The following is a 22,357-nucleotide window of genomic DNA, read 5'->3' as shown; positions in this document are numbered from 1 at the left end:
CACTGTCTGCCGGTGTAAGGGCCTTCTCTCACTGTGACAGTCTGAGGCCCTGTTCTTAGGCTAAGGCCTTTGGCTAAGCAGCAGAGGCAGCCATAAGCTGGGAAGCGACCGGTCACCTCCTCCCATTCCAAACTAGTCCCATTGAAAGAAGGTGCTACTGGGCTCTTAGGCACTGTTAGGACAGGATTGTATTCCTATCACCTCCAGAGAAAGGGAAGTGCCTGGAAGATGTAAAAGGAAACTTAGTTTGAGAGCATCCTGTCTGGCAAGAACTCACTTATCAATAGCTGGGATGTGAAATCCTCACTTCTGTATTGTTTTGTCATTATAGTTCCCACTTTGCTATTGTTTGTCTGTATAATCTCTGTCTGGTGCTGTGATTGTTTCTGTCTGCTGTATAATTAATTTTGCTGGGTGTAAACTAATTAAGGTGGTGGGATATAATTGGTTACGTGGTCATGTTACAATACGTTAGGATTGGTTAGTTAAATTTCAGGAAAATGATTGGTTAAGGTATAGCTAAGCGGAACTCAAGTTTTACTATAGAGTCTGCAGTCAATCAGGAAGTGGGGGTGTGGGTGGGGGCGTGTGGGGAGGGGAAATGGGAACAGGGAATGGGGGTAAGGAAATTGGAATCATGTTTGGCTAAGGGCAGGAGTGGGAACAGGGACACAGGTGTAAGGCTCTGTGGTGTCAGAGCTGGGAAGGGGGACACTAAGGAAGGAAACTGGAATCATGCTTGCTGGAAGTTTACAACAATAAACATCGAATTGTTTGCACCTTTGGACTTCGGGCACTGTTGCTCTCTGTTCATGCGAGAAGGACCAGGGAAGTAAGTGGGTGAAGGAATAAGCCCCCTAACATCTTGGTGCCGGTGACTGACTCGAATGCATCGCATTGGATAGGTGAGTGGCAGCCTGTAAGTCCCCCTCCCCAACAGGCCACGCAGCTGCTTGGAGGGGGTATCGCGAACTCTCGTGATGGTAGTTGCGGGTTCTGGCAAGCCAGGGTAAAGGATTTTTTGGATCAATAGATAAGGAAGAACCAGGGCCCATACCAGGTGCAGGGGTCAACCTGGGATGAGATTAAAAAGGAAATGGAGGAAGTGTTAGGGGACCCGGAGGGATGTTGGGTGGCTGAGGAGCCCACCCTCCTTGGTATGTGGGTAGTGGAAGAAGGTCCCTGCCCATGGGGACTGAATGCCTTCCAGGGAAAGGAGGCACTTCAGTCTGCTTGTGAGAGGGTTGAAGTAAGGGCAGCATTATGGGAAGCTGCCAGGAATCTTTCAAGTTTGGTGCTGCTTCAGCAAGGGCTGCTGAAGGGTTGTAAATTAGTTAGGGGTAGTGAAAGATGATGTGGCCCAAAAGGGTTTCTAGTCAAAAGCAGAGTTAACAGACTACCTTTAGAGACTGGAGCTGGGACTTGATCCTGGGGGAGTGGAGAGAAAGAAGGGGGGGAAAAAAGTTTCAAAGTGCAACCTGCCTTTCCACACTCTTTTGTTTTTCTGAAGTTTTAATGGAGGGTACTTTGGATACTTATGTGAGATGTCAAGAAGGAAGTTTTTGTTTAATGATAAAACCCAGTTATATAAAGGTAACTGTATGTGCAACTCTGTGCAGTCACATTGGATGGAAGCTTGGTAATTAAATTATCCGAGGGGGTCAGGTCGAGTGGCTACTACCACCACTAGGCTTCTGTCCCCAGAAGCCTTTACAGCTCTTCTGAGCGAAAATGGGCCCTTTTCCCACAGAAATGGTCTATAAGGGACTGCTGCAGGCAGAGAGAGAATCTGATCAAAATTATTTGACTATTGGGTAATGTAATCAAAATCATTAAAGGATGTAAGGGGTTTCTATTGGAACTTAACTTGGCTGCCCGTGGTGGTGTCTAGTTGTACAAGATGGAAGTGTAATCGGGGTACAGTTGTGTAAAAGAGTAATCACAGTGCAAGGGATGTTAGGTAAAAGAGAATTTTGTGTGTTTGCACTGGTAAAAGAAAAGGAAAAGGGGAGGAATGATGGGAACACTGAGCCTTGGGGTGGCTCTGGGGGATCAGATTGTTGCTTTGGTGGGTGTACATGAAAACTCTGTGGGCATGGGGGAGGCAGCTACACCTTGTGTAAAATTAATATGGCTAATATAATGTTATGGAGGTTAAACTATATGGAAGGAATGTGCATTTTCCCAGGACGTGTGCAATGTATATTGGAGAAGGGGTAAAAGAAATGCAAATAAAACTTGGTACTTAATTAAAATCCTATTAGGGCTCCAAAAGGGGCCACAATAGGTTGTGCTTTCAGATCTCTGTGTGTTTTGGAGCAGGAGATGAAAGTGGAAAGTAATCAGAACTCTGGTGGAAGTAAAATGTTTCCCTTTTAAGACAGTGTCTGAGCTGCTAACAGCTTTGGATCCAGAAGCAAGCTAGTAAGCCTCTGTGTAAATGCAAATTACCTAGCTGATGGGCACAAAGGAGCTGCAAATAATGAATACATCTGATCAGCAAACAGGCTACTAGAAGACTCATATTATGGCCCTCCAAAGAAAGGGAGGTGAAAAAACAATTCAAGTCTGAAAATAAGGGGGACAGGTTAACTTTGTGTGTGTTTGTGTGTGTGTGTGTGTGTGTGTGTGTGTGTGCACGCACGAGCAGTACTAAAATCTGAAGCTGTGTCTCAGCTATTACCTGAGAATAAACTTAAAGCTTGGTACAGCAGAGAAACTATTGCAAACTTGGTCTGTTGTACAAGAGGGGAAACTGAGGCACACCACCTCATGAATTTCATAAATGACCAGTGAGTGGGGTAATTCACTAGCTTGACTATAGAACAAAATAAGGACAGCCTGGAGGTAATTCTTCTGTTTTTCCTGCAATTAGCAAGGAAATTTGTAAAAGAAAGTGGTATCATTATTATTTATTATTAAGCAATAATCTGTCCCCACCAGGGGGGTGGAAATTGTTTCTTTTGTTTTTCAGACACTCTACAAGCAAGCTGGCGCCAGTGGGAAAAATAACCCACAATACCATGGATCTGTGTTTTGTGTTTGTCTGTGGTGTTTGTCTTGTTGCTAGCATTGTTGTGTTTTAATGAACAGAAAATCTCATGACATGGGTGGGGGATGGCTTCAAAAGGCTGACCTTGGAGGGGAAGGTGTGTATGGGAATGCAAAATGCTCCACTAGGAGGCCAGCACCTGTGTAATAGCTACCGTGGTACCTGGAAATGAAATGGCAGCTAAGGTGGCCCCCACAAGCCCTATGGAAATAATGAGAAGGGGAGGAGCTCACTGGGAATCAATGGAGGGGTGTGTAAAGTAGTGTAAATCAACAGAAGATGTTTGGATGTGCCCCTCTCCTGTGACTATGGAGGAGCAGGATCAATGGCCTATGCAAGGGGTGGACAGTTGGGTGTACTGTGTATAAGGTGTTTTGCTGGGAATGTACATATTACTGGGGGCACAATTACACTAGCCCATAATCAAACTACACACATCTGCATGCTGCTATCTGGACTTTGGTGAACAAATGGATCTGTGAGTCTTATTGCTGTAAATAATCAAACCAGGGCCTACTGCCTGATTCCATACCAAGTGGTCAAGCTGGTTTGGACAATATCCCATTTCTCTGTGAACATTCAATGGACTTATGATATGGACAAAAGCAAGGAAAACCTGCAGGGGCAGCTTGTTGCAACTGCCAGCAACTGGACACATAAGATCGTGACCCCATCGAAGGAGGAGAGGCAGTGATTTGGGGGTGTCTCGGATGTTGGACCATACTGCAGTGGTCAGGTTCTCGATGTTGCTGTGGATTTTGTATTGTTAACCGTACTTGTGTTACGTTGCATATGGAGATAATCTCTAAGTAATGTAGTAAGCCCTCCAAACCCTACAGTGTACTAGACAACCCCGACTCAATCTTCTCGGGCCCACTTTAATGGGAAGTCTGGAAAACTAATTGGAATAGGTGTGGTATGCCTGTACAACAGAAGGTGCAGGGCACCAGACTACACAGGGGACAGTGGGACAAATGGAATATCGACACCTTCCACCTTGATGCCTGGCCCTATCAGGAAATGTGTCGCCATATGTCCTATGCTTTTCCAGGAATACCTGGGCAGGAGGATCCCAAAAGAAAAAGAAAAAAAAGGGGTGGAGTGTTAGGATATAGATATTCAGGCCTGTCTGCAAAGGCCTGTATTTTAAGAACTTAGGTGTATTCTTATCACTTGGCTAGTTATAGAGATATTAAAGAATCAAAATCGCTGCCTGCCGGTGTAAGGGCCTTCTCTTACTGTGACAGTCTGAGGCCTTGTGCTTAGGCTAAGGCCTTTGGCTAAGCAGCAGAGGCAGCCATAAGCTGGGCAGCGACCGGTCACCTCCTCCCATTCCAAACTAGTCCCATTGAAAGAAGGTGCTACTGGGCTCTTAGGCACTATCAGGACAGGATTGTATTCCTATCACCTCCAGAGAAAGGGAAGTGCCGAGAAGATGTAAAAGGAAACTTAGTTTGATAGCATCCTGTCTGGCAAGAACTCACTTATCAATAGCTGGGATGTGAAATCCTCCCTTCTGTATTATTTTGTCATTATAGTTCCCACTTTTATTTTTGCGAATACAGACTAACACAGCTGCTACTCTGAAACCTGTCACTTTGCTATTGCTTGACTGTATAATCTCTGTCTGGTTCTGTGATTGATTGTTTCTCTCTGCTGTATAATTAATTTTGCTGGGTGTAAACTAATTAAGGTGGTAGGATATAATTAGTTACATAGTCATGTTACAATACGTTAGGATTGGTTAGTTAAATTTCAGGAAAATGATTGGTTAAGGTATAGCTAAGCGGAACTCACATTTTACTATATAGTCTGCAGTCAATCAGGAAGTGGGGGTGTGGGTGGGTGGGTGTCGGGAGGGGAAATGGGAACAGGGAATGGGGGTAAGGAAATTGGAATCATGTTTGGCTAAGGGCAGGAGTGGGAACAGGGACACAGGTGTAAGGCTCTGTGGTGTCAGAGCTGGGAAGGGGGACACTAAGGAAGGAAACTGGAATCATGCTTGCTGGAAGTTTACAACAATAAACATCGAATTGTTTGCACCTTTGGACTTGGGGTATTGTTGCTCTCTGGTCATGCAAGAAGGACCAGGGAAGTAAGTGGGTGAAGGAATCAGCCCCGTAACATTAGTTACCATCCTGTAGCTGTGGGTTTGAACCCTAGGAGGGGTGAGTGTGTCCCTGTACCATCTTTGGGGAGTGACTCTCCTGAAGCGGGGGAAGGGAGTGCTGACACAGCCCATGCAGCAGGGGAGCTGTAGCCACAAGCAGGCTGTGGAGGGGAGACCCTGGAGGACTCGGCAGCACAAACGGCATTTGTAGCCACGCCTGGTGGTGCCTCTTGTGGGGGGAGAGGCAGAGAAGTGATGGGCTTTCCCTGTGCTAATTCAGGAAGGAGCAGTGACTGCTCAGTAAAAAGGGCTCTTCGCTGAATTTCCCAAAATCATGTCTCTGAAAAACCAGCTTTGTCCTGTCTCCAGAGGACACTGCTTAATACTTTTGAAGTTTTAGGATTCATGAAAAGGTTCCCTGACCCAGGCCGAGCTCAGGGCTCTGTGTGTGTGTGGGAGGGGTGGGGGGCATGGGGACCCAGGTGGAGCCTCCAGGGCCAAGGTGAAAGCAGTGATCCTTTGCAGATGCGGAAATGGGACACCCATTTTATGGTTTCCCTAGTGAGGACAGGAGGTGCCCCAGGAGGCTGCAGGATGTAGGTACCGATGGTTCAGCAACAGAAGGAGCAGCTGTCTGCAGGACATCAGGCCACGGGGGAGGAGAGGGGTGGCCTGATCCTGATGGTCAGGAAGCTTGAGGCAGAGCTGGAGACACTGCATGCAGAGACCTCGAAACCCTGGAGAAGATGAAACTCTATAGACTGACCGAGACGAAGACTGGCGTTAAGGAGCGTGGGGAACTTGGGGAATATGGCTACATGTGACTCTCTATGGAGTCTGTTCTGGGTTGCAGGGAGAGCAGCCCAGAAGGGGCCTCACGAGTAAGGGAAAAGGCAGGTTTTCCTGAAGCGGGGTATGTCAGTCGGTGGCTGGCACCTGGAACTGAAGTAGGTCCTGCACCGCTGTTGGGCCAATGAAGGGGGCAAGGCAGCACCTGGGGCTATCAGGGGCAGAGGGCATTCCCGAGAGGGAGGGGCTGTGAGGAGGAACTGGTTGAGGGAGACTGGGGTAGGAAAGGGGAGGAAGCATCTGCCTGAGTCCCCGGAGATGCAGAAAGTGAGCTGAGAAACTGTCTTGATTTGTTCCAATTTGGGACTAAACTGCATCAGAGCTTGGTTTTTCAGTGAGCCCTTGGCAAACTGGGGAGAAGCCCGGCCGTGTGACGGTTCCCATTGCGTCCTCTGGAAGGAGTCTCCTGTAGCCCTAGGCTGTAACAGACGCTGCCTTCAATCCGATCTCCCCTCCCCTGCCGGGGTCTCCCTCACTCTCCCCACTCATGTGTCTCTGTCCCTGGCCACATGCTGAGCTCCTGCATCTCCCTCTCAAACCAATACGGAGCTGCAGGTGTCCAGCCTCTGTGTCTCCCCTGTGCCTTTGTGCTGTCAGCCCCTCTCTGCTTTGTGTCTTGGGGTGTTTGACCCTGGCTAACGCTTGGGGCTGCAGTGTGTGTGGCAGCCTGATGCACAGTTAAGCTCTGCCCTTCTCCACGAAGGGAGGGAGCAGCTCTTTGTGTTGTCGGTGGGGCTGTGATCACCAACGCGCAGAATGTGTCACGTGTTGGGCTCTGGGGTTTTCACTGTTGGTTTTATTGCCCTGCAGCCAGCTCCTCCTGGGCAGGGCGTGTACAGACCATGGTGCCGTGTTAAGGCCAGGCTGAGATGGGCCGGAACCATCACTCCACCACTCCATGATTTCTGGGAGGTTACAATAAAATAAAACCCTGATCTGACCTTCTTCCCCTCACCCTGGGTTTGGGTTCATTTTGCCAAATAGAAGCTGAAAACCAAGACCACGGCCTGTCCCCATTTTGCTCTTCTCTACTGTTAGGTCCTCTCCTGCACTGCAGTTTGTGAGCCACGCCTACAATTCCCATGGTATCTTAGCACAGGATATCGCATTCTCCCCCCAACCGCCTTCCCAAGGTACGAGTCACTCCTATTGACTTCACCTTGGAGACGCTGTCTCCCTGCAGGGAGAATCGGGCCCCAATGGCTTCCAGGAGACGGGTTCATAGAGGTTTCAGGCCCCACAACAACGTTTTGGGCATTGCCCTGTGGTTTGGGCTCAGCGTGCGGCTGCGAAGCTGATTGGGGGGGCAGGAAGTGGACGCAGGGGGGGTGATAGGCCGGCAGCAGGAACTGGAGGTTAAACAGAAGTGCAGAACTGAAGTAACGTGTTGCTGGCCCCTCTCCCTTTTCCATCCCCTCCAGCCGTGTGCTACTAATACTAACTGACCCTGTCCCGTGTCCCCGGGTCGTGTTCCCAGTCCCTCTGGGGCAGATGATGGAGTTCTGATTTCCCAGAATGCCTGCAAGGAGATCTACAGACCCCACGCTGGGCAATACAGGGGGAATGAGCTCGTGTGGGCCAACCCAGCACTGCACTGAGAGGTGCCAGACTTGGAGCGGGGGTTAAAGGAGAAGACAGCACAGCTGGAGCAGACTGCAGAGGACGGAGGCTTCCGGCCCCCAGATCCTGGGAAAGGGCTGGCTGAAGGCAAGAGCTTCGTGGATGCCCGATGGCTCCCTGAGCTGAACCAGCCCTGGGGGAGAATTATTTGCTGCTAGCCTATGAGCCCAGTTAGGGTGCTCAGGAAGCGGTGGCACCACCTAGCCGATGGAAGAGCTGCTTTGGGGTCGTTGACCACCCCTTTCAGAGCCGCTCATCAGTGGCTTGGCCAGAGGGGTCTTACGACCACAGCAGCAGGGCAGAGCGCTTGGATGTGGCCGACCAAAGGCCTTGCCCTGGCCCCTTGGGGCATCCTGGGAGAGGAACGTGGTAACAGTGCTGCTGTACTTCCTGCTTTCCCCTCGACCGGTGCACCTGGCCATTTCCCCTCCCTATCCCTGGGGGGCTGCGCACACGGCTGTTCCCTCTCTGGGATGGCAGGCTGGTCTCCCCTGTGCTGGGGCCCTGCTGGGGTGGAAGGGCGACATGGGGGGCCATGCTGGCTCTAATGGGAGGAGCAGGGCAACAGGGAGGGACTCTGCTCTGCTGTGTGGCTGGGAGCAGGGGCCTGGCAGAGGGGCACAGGATGGGTTTATAGAAAATGCACAAAACGAAGGGAGGCAAGATCTCTCGAATGGATTTTATTGTCAGTTTCTAAAAAGCCCAAGGGGCTGTTCCCTGCTCAATGCCCCAGAGGAAGGCGAAAAACCTCCAGGGTCTCTGGCCAATCTGCCCTGGAGGAAAATTCCTTCCTGACCCCAAACATGGCGATCAGTTTCACCCTGTGCATGCGAGCCAGGACCACAGTGGGGAAAGAACCCACTGGGCACTATGGTTACACACCCTGTCCCAGCCCCTCCAGGGTATTGTCTGTGTCCCAGTACTAACCAGTGGCCAGTTCTTTCTTCTTTGCTTCCATCCCGGTAGATGGGACCAGCTGCTCCCCTTAGCCCAAGAGGTGACCCCAGGCACCTTTTGAACATTGTTTCTTGACTACTGACCACACTGGCTGTGTTTCCTTCATCTGAAAGTCTAACCAAAGCCACTGACAAGGAGGTTCATCATCTCCTGATAAAGATGAATCTCCTGAGGTCTGCCATGCCCCTGAGCTCCTCTTTGATCCTGAGATGTGTGATCAGCTGTAACAAACTCTTCGACACAACATAAGTTAGTAATTTTGTAGAGTTGATTGTATGCCCATTTGGTAGACTTACCAAATGCTTCTTACCTCTCCTCAGAGCCAATTCTGTTGCTTTATTGAATGAAGGGTCTTTTTCATGGTCTCATATCTTATGAGATCCAATTGTCCTTTCAGGTGTTGGATCTGTTCAGCTCCATTCCTATTCCTTTGTGCTCAAATCCTGAGCGTCTGTAACTCTTCTCCTGAAAAGACAAATCAGCTTCACAAACGAGTTGTTGCAGAGCACAGCTGTGGCTGTAGAGAGCAGCATTTGACAGGTAACTTGTTTGCTTATTATCAGTTTTACAGGCCCATAAATGTACACGATGCATCATGATCTGCTCCATTTGGCAATAAGAGAATCCTAAGCGCTCACCTCTGTCAGTGACGGTCTCCTGCATTGTGGGTTTGCAACTTGATGGTGATAAGGGATTGTCTTCCCATTCTAGTCAAGGAAGGCAACTTTTTCCCCTCTCTGCAGGTCTGGGAACATGTGTTCCTGTATTGCTAAGTAATATGACTGCTTATCGTCCTCAACCCCGAGGAGATCAGATCAGCTGCATTTCTTTCACCTAAAGGGAAACCAGATCCATTAATTTCTCCTTTATGAGGTGAGTTCCTTACCTCTTGGCAGCAGTGATGAGTTTTACTGGTTTCCTTCCTGCAGATATCTCAGATCTTCTCGCAACTTCCTGAAGTTTTCACACCCTCAAAGTTCAAATCAGCTGTATTTTTCCCATCTGAAAGTATAACAGGATCTATTCATTTCCACCTGAATGTGAAAGAGATGTGCTTTTTTCCTTTCCAACTGATATGCCTGGTTCAGCAAGTTGCATTTGCAATAATCCCTACAAGACCACAACAGCCCTCTGGTCGTCTTCCCTCTGGAGATGTGCAATGTGTGACCTATTTATTTGGGAAAACTTCAATGCTTACCTCCATGTCTGTGTTCTGCTGACTTGCTTCCTATTCAGATTTGCAACTAGCTGAACAATTTGAAGTGACTGTTTGTTTTCTGTTTGTTGTTCCTTCAAATAACAGCGTCTTCTCATTGGAGTCCTCCATGGATTGAGCAGCTGGCAAGTCCATGTTGCTTTGTCTTGCCTCTCCTTTTCACACTCTCCCCATGACAAGTAAGGTCCACCACAGTTCTTCTCCCTGAAAGGAAACTCCACACCACTTGATATACACATGGATGTTTGGAGACTGGTATCGCTTACATCCTTGCCTGGGACAGCCACTTACCCTCACTTCTCCCTGGTAGGGATGCCCACCTGGTCTGTTCACATCTCCAGTTAGCAATACCTGTCAATTATTTATTATTACTCATTACCAGTTATGAAGAGTCATCAATAGAAACGGTTCCATAGCATCCAGATCATTAGGCTTCTACAGACTTTCCAGTGCTCACCTGTTTGTCAGTGATGTTCCACGACAAGGCTTTGATTCTTCGAGGTACAGCCAGCTACACTGTTTACAACTTGAAGCATATAATTGGCTGCTTTCCTCTTTTTGAAAAAGAAGTAAAAGATGCTTTTCTTCCCCCTGGCCAGATATCGTTACCTTTCTGAGTATTATTAAATTCAGCAGCCTCTTATCTTCCCCCACCCCCTTAATGGTCAGACCTTCATTCCACCTGAAAATAGAAATAGAGCCAGTTATTCCTGCCCCTGTGCTGAGAGGAGGTGCGTTCCTTACCTCTTGATAGAAATGATCAATTCCACTGACTTCTTCTTCACATTTGATAAATAAGCAACAATGATCCATTCTGCACAAAGAGAATCAGCTGGACAATTCTTCTCTGCAAATTTAAGAGAAGGTTAAATGGTCATCTTCACACTCTGGTTAGTTACACTTTTTCTGTGATACATCCTTGTCGGAACAACCCACCATTAGCCAGGAAGGGGAAAGGAGCAGATGTCATGATCATTGGTTAGAATTACCGACTTTCCTTACCTCTGAATAGGTAACTCCCTCTTTTTTACTGCTTTATTCAGGACAGCAACTTCTTGTGCGCTTTCGAGAGGTGACGATTTCATCCGTTACATTTCTTCCACCTGAAAGTATGACCAGAACCATTGACTGTTTGTTTGGGCAATGGCGTATTGTATTTCTTACCTCCTTAAAAGGATGGATCCGCTAATTCCTTCCTGTATCCTACAGCCATCTGTCATCCTTGCCTCTCAAAATATGACCTGCTGCAAAGATCAATGTTTGACAGAGTATTTTTTGTCAGGCAACAAATATAAATTATTTGTCACTGGATTCGTTTTGTAACGGTGAGTATAAATGCACACCTTCTGTGGGATGAATGGCTGTATGTGGTTTCCTTATTTTTCACTAGAAGAAGTAGATATTTCTGTAACCTCTCAGAAGCTTTGGTTCTGTATATTGCTTTATTCTGACGAAACTGCTGGTAGCCTTTGACAGCAAAGGATAGATTCACTTCCTTCACCTGAAAGTACACTCAAATTGGTTAGTTTCCACTCCATTGCTAGGAGAAGGTGCATTCCTTACCTCTTGATAGGAAGAGTTTCTTTGACTTCTGAAGTGGTACAGTAAGAACTTCTGACAGACAAGCTGCAATGATCCAATCAATGGAAATCGGACCAAGCGCAATGTCGTCTCTTGAAAGGTGAAAACCAAGCTGATGCCACTTCTCAGCTCCAGCCACTTGTACCCTTTCCTTTCTGAATTGTACAAATGCCTCCATTATTACCCCCTAGTGGTTACACCTGGCTGCTTTGCCTACATCTTGACAAAGGCATTCAGGATTCTATCTGAAGCTAAAGAAATCCGTCCAGGTTCTTACCCCCATCCACTTCCTCTGTGCTTCTCCTTTCTCTTCTCTTGTAGCCTCTTTGCCCATTCCTTTTTCATGTCTCTCTCCTCACCCATTTCCCTTCCCTCTTTCTTCTCCCTCCCTTCCTCAGTCACCTGGTGTTTTTCCTCCCTAACTTCATACTCCCTCCCTGCCCCCCCGCCAGTTATCTGATGCCTTGTCCCTGCCTTGTTTCCTTCCTCTTACAAGAATTCTTTCCTTCATCCTTCTGTGTCTTACGTTCCCTTCTTTAGCAATGGAAGCAGGTTGGTCACAGAAGGCCCTACTCCATCACCCTGTTCCCTGTACTCAGACCCACGGGCAGCAGCCATGTGCTCTGGGCGACATCCTGGTGTGAAATGCTGCAGTCCCTGGTGGCCGACCCAACAATCACTCCATCACAAGAGAGTCACGGGTCATCGTCACCACCTCCTCATCTGGGCAAAGAGACCTGCCCCACGTCCTCCCAGGGGAGCTGTAGGGGGAAGGCCCTGGCTGGCTCTGAACTCTCAAATGAGTCAAATGACACTTCAGATCTAGAGTCACCAGCTGGGGCTCTGTCTGTGACAGTGAGTTCCAGGGTCACAAACGGCTCCTTTCCCTGTGACTTGGATGGAGTGGGACTTACGTAGCCCTCACCTATGAAAGCTTACGTCATAGTTCCCTTCCCCTGCCTGTCTCCACCTCTGGGTTTGTCTCGGTCACCACCCCTACGGTGGAATGTTCCACTTCCATCACAGTGGGCCAATGCTGAGCAGGGCTGAGTTCCTGCATCTCCCTCAGGAACCAGTGGGAGCTGCAGGTGCCCAGCCCCTCTCAGAAATAACCCTGTTAGCTGCATTTCATGGCACTGTGCTGTGCCCACCATCTTGTGGTCTAGGCCGATCGCTGCAGATCCACCAGGGTGTTGCCGGCACTCAGTGCCAGAGGCGAACAGCAGCAAGGTTCGTTGCCCGGTGTGCGTCACCCAATAATCACAACGGGGTGGAGAAGCAGAAAAGTTTATCTGCAGCTGGAAACAAGGTACAGGGAGAATAGATTCTCAAATTACATAGGCTTTTATACATCCTTTCTTCAGCGTACTTATCCAATAGCTGCCCTAAGTAGCCATATAGCCAGCCAATCCAGTTACGAGCAAGTTCCCCAGTTCTCTGTACCATCTGTTATACCATACATAAAGCGGCTTTATTCAGCATTGTTCTTCCATATCTACCCTGTTTGGCCTTGTTTAGTTTCAGGCAGTCTGACTTTGCAACATATTGTTGCAGATCCTCAGCAGAACTGCTGCGAGTGCCTCCAGGCGGGAGTGGGGGCCAAGGACACTTGGGCCTAGTGCGAGGGGGCTTCATAGACACTCATGGTCTTCCATCCCCTTGAGTTACCTAGTGACCATGCCCCAGTGTCCCCAACAAGGGGACTGACAGCCAGCGCCTCCTGTACAGGAGAATCCAGGCAGGGGTTTCACTGTTACCTGGAGATGGGCAGATACCAGACCCATCACTCCACCCTTCCATGGTCGATGGGAGCTCTGATAAAAGGACACCTGTTATTGGCTGTGTGGGTCCATGATTTGTCCTGGCTCTGGCCAGGTAGCTGGCCTAGCAGACCTCAGTCAAACCGCCTGAGAGACCACAGACTCGTTTGGTGGCAAAGGCGCTTAGCCAGGTTTGTAGTCGACAAAGCACTTGTACTCGCACCCCATAGACTCTGGGTGGACACTAGGACACGGACGCCCATGAGAATGACCAGCTCAGTCAGCAGTGAGACTTTCCACCCCTCTCATGTGGTTAATTACTATTCTGTAGCTTTGGGTTTGAACCCTAGGAGGGGTCAGTCTGTCCCTGACTCTCTCCTGAAGCGGGGGCAGGGAGTGCTGACACAGCCCATGCAGCAGGGGAGCTGTAGCCACAAGCAGGCTGTGGAGGGGAGACCCTGGAGGACTCGGCAGCACAAATGGCATTTGTAGCCACGCCTGGTGGTGCCTCTTGTGGGGGGAGAGGCAGAGAAGTGATGGGCCTTCCCTGTGCTAATTCAGGAAGGAGCAGTGAGTGCCCAACAAAAAGGGCTCTTAGCTGAATTTCCCAAAATCATGTCTCTGAAAAACCAGCTCTGTCCTGTCTCCAGAGGACACTGCTTAATACTTTTGAAGATTTAGGGTTCATGAAAAGGGGTTCCCTGACCCAGGCAGAGCTCAGGGCTCTGTGTGTGGCACGGGAGGGGTGGTATGGGATCGCAGGTGGAGCCTCTATGGCCAAGGTGAAAGCAGTGATCCTTTGCAGAAGGGGAAATGGGACACGCGTTTTATGGTTCCCGTAGTGAGGGCGGGAGGTGCCCCAGGAGGACTGGAGGCTGCAGGATGGAGGTACCGATGATTCAGTGACAGAAGGAGCAGCTTTCTGGAGGACATCAGGCCACTGGGAAGGAGACCATTAATTAATGGTCAGGAGCATGAGGAAGAGCTGGAGACACTGCGTACAGAGACCTCGAAACCCTGGAGAAGATGAAACTCTATAGACTGACTGAGACGAAGACTGGCGTTAAGGAGCGTGGGGAACTTGGGGAATATGGCTACATGTGACTCTCTATGGAGTCTGTTCTGGGTTGCAGGGAGAGCAGCCCAGAGGGGGCCTCACAAGTAAGGGAAAAGGCAGGTTTTTCTGAAGGGGGGGGTATGTCAGTCGGTGGCTGGCACCTGGAACTGAAGTAGGTCCTGTACTCCTGTTGGGTAAATGAAGGGGGCAAGGCAGCACCTGGGGCTATCTGGGGCAGAGGGCATTCCTGAGAGGGAGGGGCTATGAGGAGGAACTGGCTGAGGGAGACTGAGGTAGGAAATGGCAGGAAGCATCTGCCAGAGTCCCCGGAGATTCAGAAATTGAGCTGAGAAACTGTCTTGATTTCTTCCAGTTTGGGACTAAACTGCATCAGAGCCTTGGTTTGGCAGTGAGCCCTTGGCAAGCTGGGGAGAAGCCCGGCCATGCAACGGTTCCCATTGTGTCCTTTGGAAGGAGTCTCCTGTAACCCTAGGTTGTGACAGACGCTGCCTTCAATCCGATCTCCCCTCCCTGCCAGCGTCTCCATCATTCTCCCCACTCATGTGTCTCTGTCCCTGGCCACATGCTGAGCTCCTGTATCCCCCTGTGAAACCAATATGGAGCTGCAGGTGTCCAGCCTCTTTGTCTCCCCTGTGCCTTTGTGCCGTCAGCCCCTCTCTGCTTTGTGTCTTGGTGTGTTTGACCCTGGCTAAGACTTGGGGCTGCAGTTTGTGTGGAAGCCGGATGCACAGTTAAGCTCTGCCCTTCTCCATGGAGGGAGGGAGAAGCTCTTTGTGTTGTCGGTGGGGCTGTGATCACCAATGTGCAGAATGTGTCACATGTTGGGCTCCGGGGTCTTAAGTGGTGGTTTTGTAGCCCTGCAGCCAGCTCCTCCTAGGCAGGACGTGTACAGACCATGGTGCCGTGATCGGGCCAGGCTGAGACGGGCCAGAACCATCACTCCACCGCTCCATGATCTCTGGGGTGTTACAATAGAGTAAAACACTGATCTGAGCTTTCTCCCTCCACCCTAGGTTTGGGTTCATTTTGCCAAATAGAAGCTGAAAACCAGACCACGGCCTGCCCCCATTTTGCTCTTCTGTACTGTTAGGCTCCCTCCTGCACTGCAGTTTGTGAGCCACTCCTACAATTCCCATGGTATCTTAGCCGAGGATATCGCATTCTCCCCCCAACCGCCTTCCCAAGGTATTCCTATTAACTACACCTATTGACTTCACCTTGGAGATGCTGTCTCCCTGCGGGGAGAATTGGGCCCCAATGGCTTCCAAGAGACGGGTTTATAGAGGTTTTCAGCCCCACAAGAACATTTTGGGCATTGCCCTGTGGTTTGGGTTCAGCGTGCGGCTGCGAAGCTGATTGGGGGGGCAGGAAGTGGACACAGGGGGGGTGATAGGCAGGCAGCAGGAACTGGAGGTTAAAGAGAAGTGCACAACTGAAGTAACGTGTTGCTGGCCCCTCTCCCTTTTCCATTCCCTCCAGCCGTGTGCTTCTAATACTAACTGACCCTGTCCTGTGTCCCCGGGTCGTGCTCCCAGTCCCCCTGGGGCAGATGATGGAGTTCTGATTTCCCAGAATGCCTGCAAGGAGATCTACAGACCCCACGCTGGGCAATACGGGGGGAATGATTTTGTGTGGGCCAAACCAGCACTGCACTGAGAGGTGCCAGACTTGGAGCAGGGCTTAAAGGAGAAGACCGCACAGCTGGAGCAGACTGCAGAGGACAGAGGCTTCTGGCCCCTAGCTCCTGGGAAAGGGCTGGCTGACGGCAAGAGCTTTGTGGATGCCCGATGGCTCCCTGAATTGAACCAGCCCTGGGGGACTATTATTCGCTGCTAGCCTGTGAGCCCAGTTACAGTGCTCAGGAAGTGGTGGCTCCACCTTGCCAATGGAAGAGCTGCTTTGGGGTCGTTCACTACCCCTTTCAGAGCCGCTCATCAGTGGCTTGGCCAGAGGGGCTCTTATGACCACAGCAGCAGGGCAGAGCACTTGGATGTGGCCGACCAAAGGCCTTCCCTGGCCCCTTGGGGCATCCTGGCAGAGGAACATGGTAACAATGCTGCTGTACTTCCTGCTTTCCCCTCGACCGGTGCAACCGGCCATTTCCCCTCCCCATTGCGCGGGGGCCATGCACACAGCTGTTCCCTCTCTGGGATGGCAGGCTGGTCTCCCCTGTGCTGGGGCCCGACCGGGGTGGAAGAGCAACATGGGGGCCACGCTGGCTCTGAGGTGGGGAGCAATGCACCATTGAGGGACTCTGACCTGCTGCATGGCTTGGGGCAGGGCCTGGCAGAGAGGCACAGGACGGGTTTATAGAAAATGCAAAAAACGAAGGGAGGCAAGATCTCTCTAATGGATTTTATTGACAGTTTCTAAATGGCCCAAAGGGCTGGTCCCTGCTCCATGCCCCAGAGGAAGGCGAAAAACCTCCAGGGTCTCTGGCCAATCTGCCCTGGAGGAAAATTCCTTCCTGACCCCAAACATGGCGATCAGTTTCACCCTGTGCATGCGAGCCAGGACCACAGTGGGGAAAGCACACACTGGTCACTATGGTTACACACCCTCTCCCATGCCCCTCCAGGGGATTGTCTGTGTCCCAGTACTAACCAGTGGCCAGTGCTTTTTTCTTTGCTTCCATCCCGGCAGATGGGACCAGCTGCTCCCCTTAGCCCAAGAGGTGACCCCAGGCAACTTCTGAACATTGTTTCTTGAATACTGACCACACTGGCTGTGTTTCCTTCATCTGAAAGTCTAACCAAATCCACGGAAGTCACTCAGAAGTGACAAGCAGGCTCATCACCTCCTGATAAAGATGAATCCCCTGAGGTCTGCCATGCCCCTGAGCTCCTCTTCGATCCTGAGATGTGTGATCAGCTGTAACAAACTCTTTGACACAACATAAGTTAGTAATTTTGTAGAGTTGATTCTATGCCCACTTGGTAGACTTACCAAATGCTTTTTACCTCTCCTCAGAGCCAATTCTGTTGCTTTATTGAATGAAGGGTCTTTTTCATGGTTTCATATCTTGAGATCCAATTATCCTTTCAGGTGTTGGATTTGTTCAGCTCCATTCCTATTTCTTTGTGCTCAAATCCTGAGCGTCTGTAACTCTTCTCCTGAAAAGAGAAATCAGCTTCACAAACTAGTTCCTGCAGAGCACAGCTGTGGCTGTAGAGATCAGCATTTGACAGGTGACTTGTTTGCTTATTCTCAGTTTTACAGGCCCATAAATGTACACGATGCGTCACGATCTGGTCCATTTAGCAATAAGAGAATCCTAAGGGCTCACCTCTGTCAGGGACGGTCTCCTGCATTGTGGGTTTGTAACTTGACGGTGATAAGGGATTGTCTTCCCATTCTAGTCAAGGAAGGCAACTTTTTCCCCTCTCTGCAGGTCTGGGAACATGTGTTCCTGTATTCTTCAGTAACATGACTGCTTATGGTCCTCAACCCCTGGGAGATCAGATCAGCTGCATTTCTTTCACCTGAAGGGAAACCAGATCCATTAATTTCTCCATTATGAGGTGAATTCCTTACCTCTTGGCAGCAGTGATGACTTTCACTGGTTTCCTTCCTGCAGATATCTCAGATCTTCTCGCAACTTCCTGAAGTTTTCACACCCTCAAAGTTCAAATCAGCTGCATTTCTCTCATCTGAAAGTATAACAGGATCTATTCATTTCCACCTGATTGTTAAAGAAATGTGATTTTTTCCTTCCCAACTGACATGCCCGGTTCAGCTAGTTGCATTTCCATTAATCCCTACAAGAGCACAACAGCCCCCTGGTCTTCCATCTGGAGATGTGCGATGTGTGACCTATTTATTTGGTCTGTAAGTGTTGCTTTGGCATGAGGTTCATTTGACAACCAGGGAAACTTCAATGCTTACCTCCATGTCTGTGTTCTGCTGACTTGCTTTATATTCAGATTTGCAACTAGCTGATCTATTTGAAGTGACTGTTTTCTGTTTGTTGTTCCTTGAAATTACAGTGTCTTCTCATTGGAGTCCTCCATGGATTGAGCGGCTGGCAAGTCCATGTTGCTTTGTCTTGCCTCTGCTTTTCACACTCTCCCCATGACAAGTAAGGTCCACCACAGTTCTTCTCCCTGAAAGGAAACTCCACACCACTTGATATACACATGGATGTTTGGAGACTGGTATCGTTTACCTCCTTGCCCGGGACAGCCTCTTACCCTCACTTCTCCCTGGTAGGAATGGCCACCTGGTCTGTTCACATCTCCAGTTAACAATACCTGTCAATTATTTATTATTACTCATTACCAGTTATGAAGAGTCATCAATAGAAACGGTTCCATAGCATCCAGATCATTAGGCTTCTACAGACTTTTCCATGCTCACCTACTTGTCAATGATGTTCCACCACAAGGCTTTGATTCTTAGAGTTACAGCCAGCTACACTGGTTACAACTTGAAGCATATAATTGGCTGCTTTCCTCTTTCTGAGCTAGAAATAAAAGATATCGTTACCTGTCTGACTGTTGTTAAATTCAGCAACCTCTTATCTTCCCCCGCCTCCTTAATGGTCAGACCTTCATTCACCTGAAAATAGAAATAGAGCCAGTTATTCCTGCCCCTGTGCTGAGAGGAGGTGCGTTCCTTACCTCTTGATAGAAATGATCAATTCCACTGACTTCTTCTTCACATTTGATAAATAAGCAACAATGATCCATTCTGCACAAAGAGAATCAGCTGGAAAATTCTTCTCTGCAAATAAAGGGCAGGTTAAATGGTCATCTTCACACTCTGGTTAGTTGCACTTTTTCTGTGATACATCCTTGTCGGAACAACCCACCATTAGCCAGGAAGGGGAAAGGAGCAGATGTCATGATCATCGGTTAGAATTACCCACTTTCCTTACCTCTGAAGAGGTATCTCCCACTTTTTTACTGCTTTATTCAGGACAGCAACTTCTTGTGCCCTTTCGAGAGGTGACGATTTCATCCGTTACATTTCTTCCACCTGAAAGTATGACCAGAACCATTGACTGTTTGTTTGGGCAATGGCGTGTTGTATTTCTTACCTCCTTAAAAGGATGGATCCGCTAATTCCTTCCTGTATCCTACAGCCATCTGTCATCCTTGCCTCTCAAAATATGACCTGCTGCAAAGATCAATGTTTGACAGAGTATTTTTGTCAGGCAACAAATGTCAATGATTTGTCCTTGGATTCATTTTGTAACAGTGAGTATAAATGCACACCTTCTGTGGGATGAATGGCTGTATGTGGTTTCCTTATTTTTGACTAGAACAAGTAGATATTTCTGTAACTTCTCAGAAGCTTTGGTTCTGTATATTGCTTTATTCTGACGAAACTGCTGGTAGCCTTTGACAGCAAAGGATAGATTCACTTCCTTCACCTGAAAGTACACTCAAATTGGTTCATTTCCGCTCCATTGCTAGGAGAAGGTGCATCCCTTACCTCTTGATAGGAAGAGTTTCTTTGACTTCTGAAGTGGTACAATAAGAACTTCTGACAGACAAGCTGCAATGATCCAATCAATGGAAGTCGGACCAAGTGCAATGTCATCTCTTGAAAGGTGAAAACCAAGCTGATGCCACCGCTCAGCTACGGCCACTTGTACCCTTTCCTTTCTGAATTGTACAAATGCCTCCATTATTACCCCCTAGTGGTTACACCTGGCTGCTTTGCCTACATCTTGACAAAGGCAATCAGGATTCTATCTAAAGCTAAGGAAATCCGTCCAGGTTCTTACCCCCATCCACTTCCTCTGTGCTTCTCCTTTCTCTTCTCTTGCAGCGTCTTTGCCCATTCCTTTTTCATGTCTCTCTGCTCACCCATTTCCCTTCCCTCTTTCTTCTCTATCCCTTCCTCAGTTCCCTGGTGTTTTTCCTCCCTAACTTCATACTCCCTCCCTGCCCCCCGCCAGTTATCTGATGCCTTGTCCCTGCCTTGTTTCCTTCCTCTTTACAAGAATTCTTTCCTTCATCCTTCTGTGTCTCACGTTCCCTTCTTTAGCAATGGAAGGAGGTTGGTCACAGAAGGCCCTACTCCATCACGCTGGTCCCTGTACTCAGACCCACAGGCAGCAGCCATGTGCTCTGGGCGACATCCTGGTGTGAAATGCTGCAGCCCCTAGTGGCCAACCCAACAATCACTGCCTCACAACAGAGTCATGGGTATCATCATCACCTCCTCATCTGGGCAAAGAGACCTGCCCCACGTCCTCCCAGGGGAGGTGTAGGGGGAAAGCTCTGGCTGGCTCTGAACTCTCAAATGAGTCAAATGACACTTCAGATCTAGAGTCACCAGCTGGGGCTCTGTCTGTGACGATGAGTTCCAGGCTCACAAACGGCTCCTTTCCCTGTGACTTGGATGGAGTGGGACTTACGCAGCCCTCACCTATGAAAGCTTACGTCATAGTTCCCTTCCCCTGCCTGTCTCCACCTCTGGGTTTCTCTCGGTCACCACCCCTACGGTGGAATGTTCCACTCCCATCACAGTGGGCCAATGCTGAGCAGGGCTGAGTTCCTGCATCTCCCTCAGGAACCGGTGGGAGCTGCAGGTGCCCAGCCCCTCTCAGGACTAACCCTGCTGGCTGCATTTCATGGCACCGTGCTGTGCCCTCCATCTTGTGGTCTAGGCCGATCGCTGCAGACCCACCAGGGGACTGACAGCCAGCGCCGCCTGTACCGGGGAACCAGGCAGGGGTTTCAGTGTTAGCTGGAGATGGGCTGATACCAGACCCATCACTCCACCCTTCCATGATCGCTGGGGGCTCTGATAAAAGGACACCTGTTATTGGCTGTGTGGGCCCATGCGTTGTCCTGGCTCTGGCCAGGTAGCTGGCCCAGCAGACCTCAGTCAAACTGCCCGAAAGACCACAGACTCGTTCGGTGGCAAAGGCGCTTGGCTAGGTTTGTCGACAAGGCACGTGTACTAGCACCCCATAGACTCTGCGTGGACAGTAGTGTTGGGGACACTGGGGCATGGCCACTAGGTAACTCGAGGGGATGGAAGACCACGAGTGTCGATGAAGCCCCCTCGCACTAGGCCCAGGTGTCCTTGGCCCCCCCTCCCGCCTGGAGGCACTCGCGGCAGCTCTGCGTACTAGGCCCAAGTGTCCTTGGCCCCCCGGCCTGGAGGCACTCACAGCAGTTCTGCTGAGGATCTGCAACAATATGTTGCAGAGTCAGACTGCCTGAAACTAAACAAGGCCAAACAGGGCAGATATGGAAGAACAATGCTGAATAAAGCAGCTTTATGTATGGTTTAACAGATGGTACAGAGAACAGGGGAACTTGCTCGTAACTGGATTGGCTGGCTATATGGCTACTTAGGGCAGCTTGCTATTGGATAAGTATGCTGAAGAAAGGATGTATAAAAGCCTGTGTAACTTCCTGCTCTGGGTGCAGGATTTGAGATTTTCTTCTCCCTGTACCTTTTTGCAGCTGCAAATAAACTTTTCTGCTTCTCCACCCCGTTGTGATTATTGGGTGTAGCACACCGGGTAGTGAACCAACTTCAACTGTTGTTTAGCCTCTCGGCACTGGGTGCTGGCAAGAGCTTTTGGCGTCCCTGGGTGGGCTACGAGGCTGCAATTTAGCCTTGCCCGGACCCCTCCTGGAGGTCGAGGATTGTGGCGAGAACCGACGCCCAGCGCGCACCAGTGAGTTCATCGGGGGCCTCGGAGGAGACGCGATTTGATCGACCCTGGATGGCACAACGGTGCAACGCACTCATATAGTGGAGAAGCAGTTGTGGTGGACGACGGTGAAGAACCGGTCCCTTGGACATAGGGGAGGAGCAGTTGTGGACGACGGTGAAGAACCGGTCCCTTTGATAAGGTAGGAACCTTTTGAAATCCGGATTGTATGCTCTGTTGGAACCTGGGTACGCCCAGAGTTACCCTGTAGGTATGGGACAGGGACAGAGCTCGGGGGTTAGGGCACTATGTACGCCCCTAGAATGCATTCTAGCAAACTGGAAGGTATTTGGTGCGGATCCGATGACTAAGAGCCAATTAAAACGATTCTGTACAGTTGACTGGCCTCAATATCAACTAGAGGACCAGGAGTGGTGGCCGCCAGGAGGGTCAATTAATTACAACACAATCCTCCAATTAGTTTTGTTTTGTCAGTGAATGGGTAAATGGAAT

The 22,357-nt window shown here is 49.6% G+C and overlaps 1 long non-coding RNA gene across 1 annotated transcript; it reads left to right on the top strand.

Annotated features, from left to right (window-relative positions):
- The first annotated feature begins 674 nt into the window (after window positions 1-674).
- On the top strand, window positions 675-21,998 carry LOC141996780 (uncharacterized). Its single transcript, XR_012641613.1, has 3 exons — window positions 675-905; window positions 8,986-9,128; window positions 21,739-21,998. It is a non-coding gene; the product is annotated as an uncharacterized LOC141996780 (long non-coding RNA).
- The last annotated feature ends 359 nt before the right edge of the window (window positions 21,999-22,357 follow it).

This window comes from Natator depressus, chromosome 12, assembly GCF_965152275.1.
Source record: "Natator depressus isolate rNatDep1 chromosome 12, rNatDep2.hap1, whole genome shotgun sequence".
Classification (NCBI taxonomy): domain Eukaryota; kingdom Metazoa; phylum Chordata; order Testudines; family Cheloniidae; genus Natator; species Natator depressus.
Note: the sequence above shows the minus strand (reverse complement) of the source record. Positions and strands in the feature narration are given on the sequence as shown.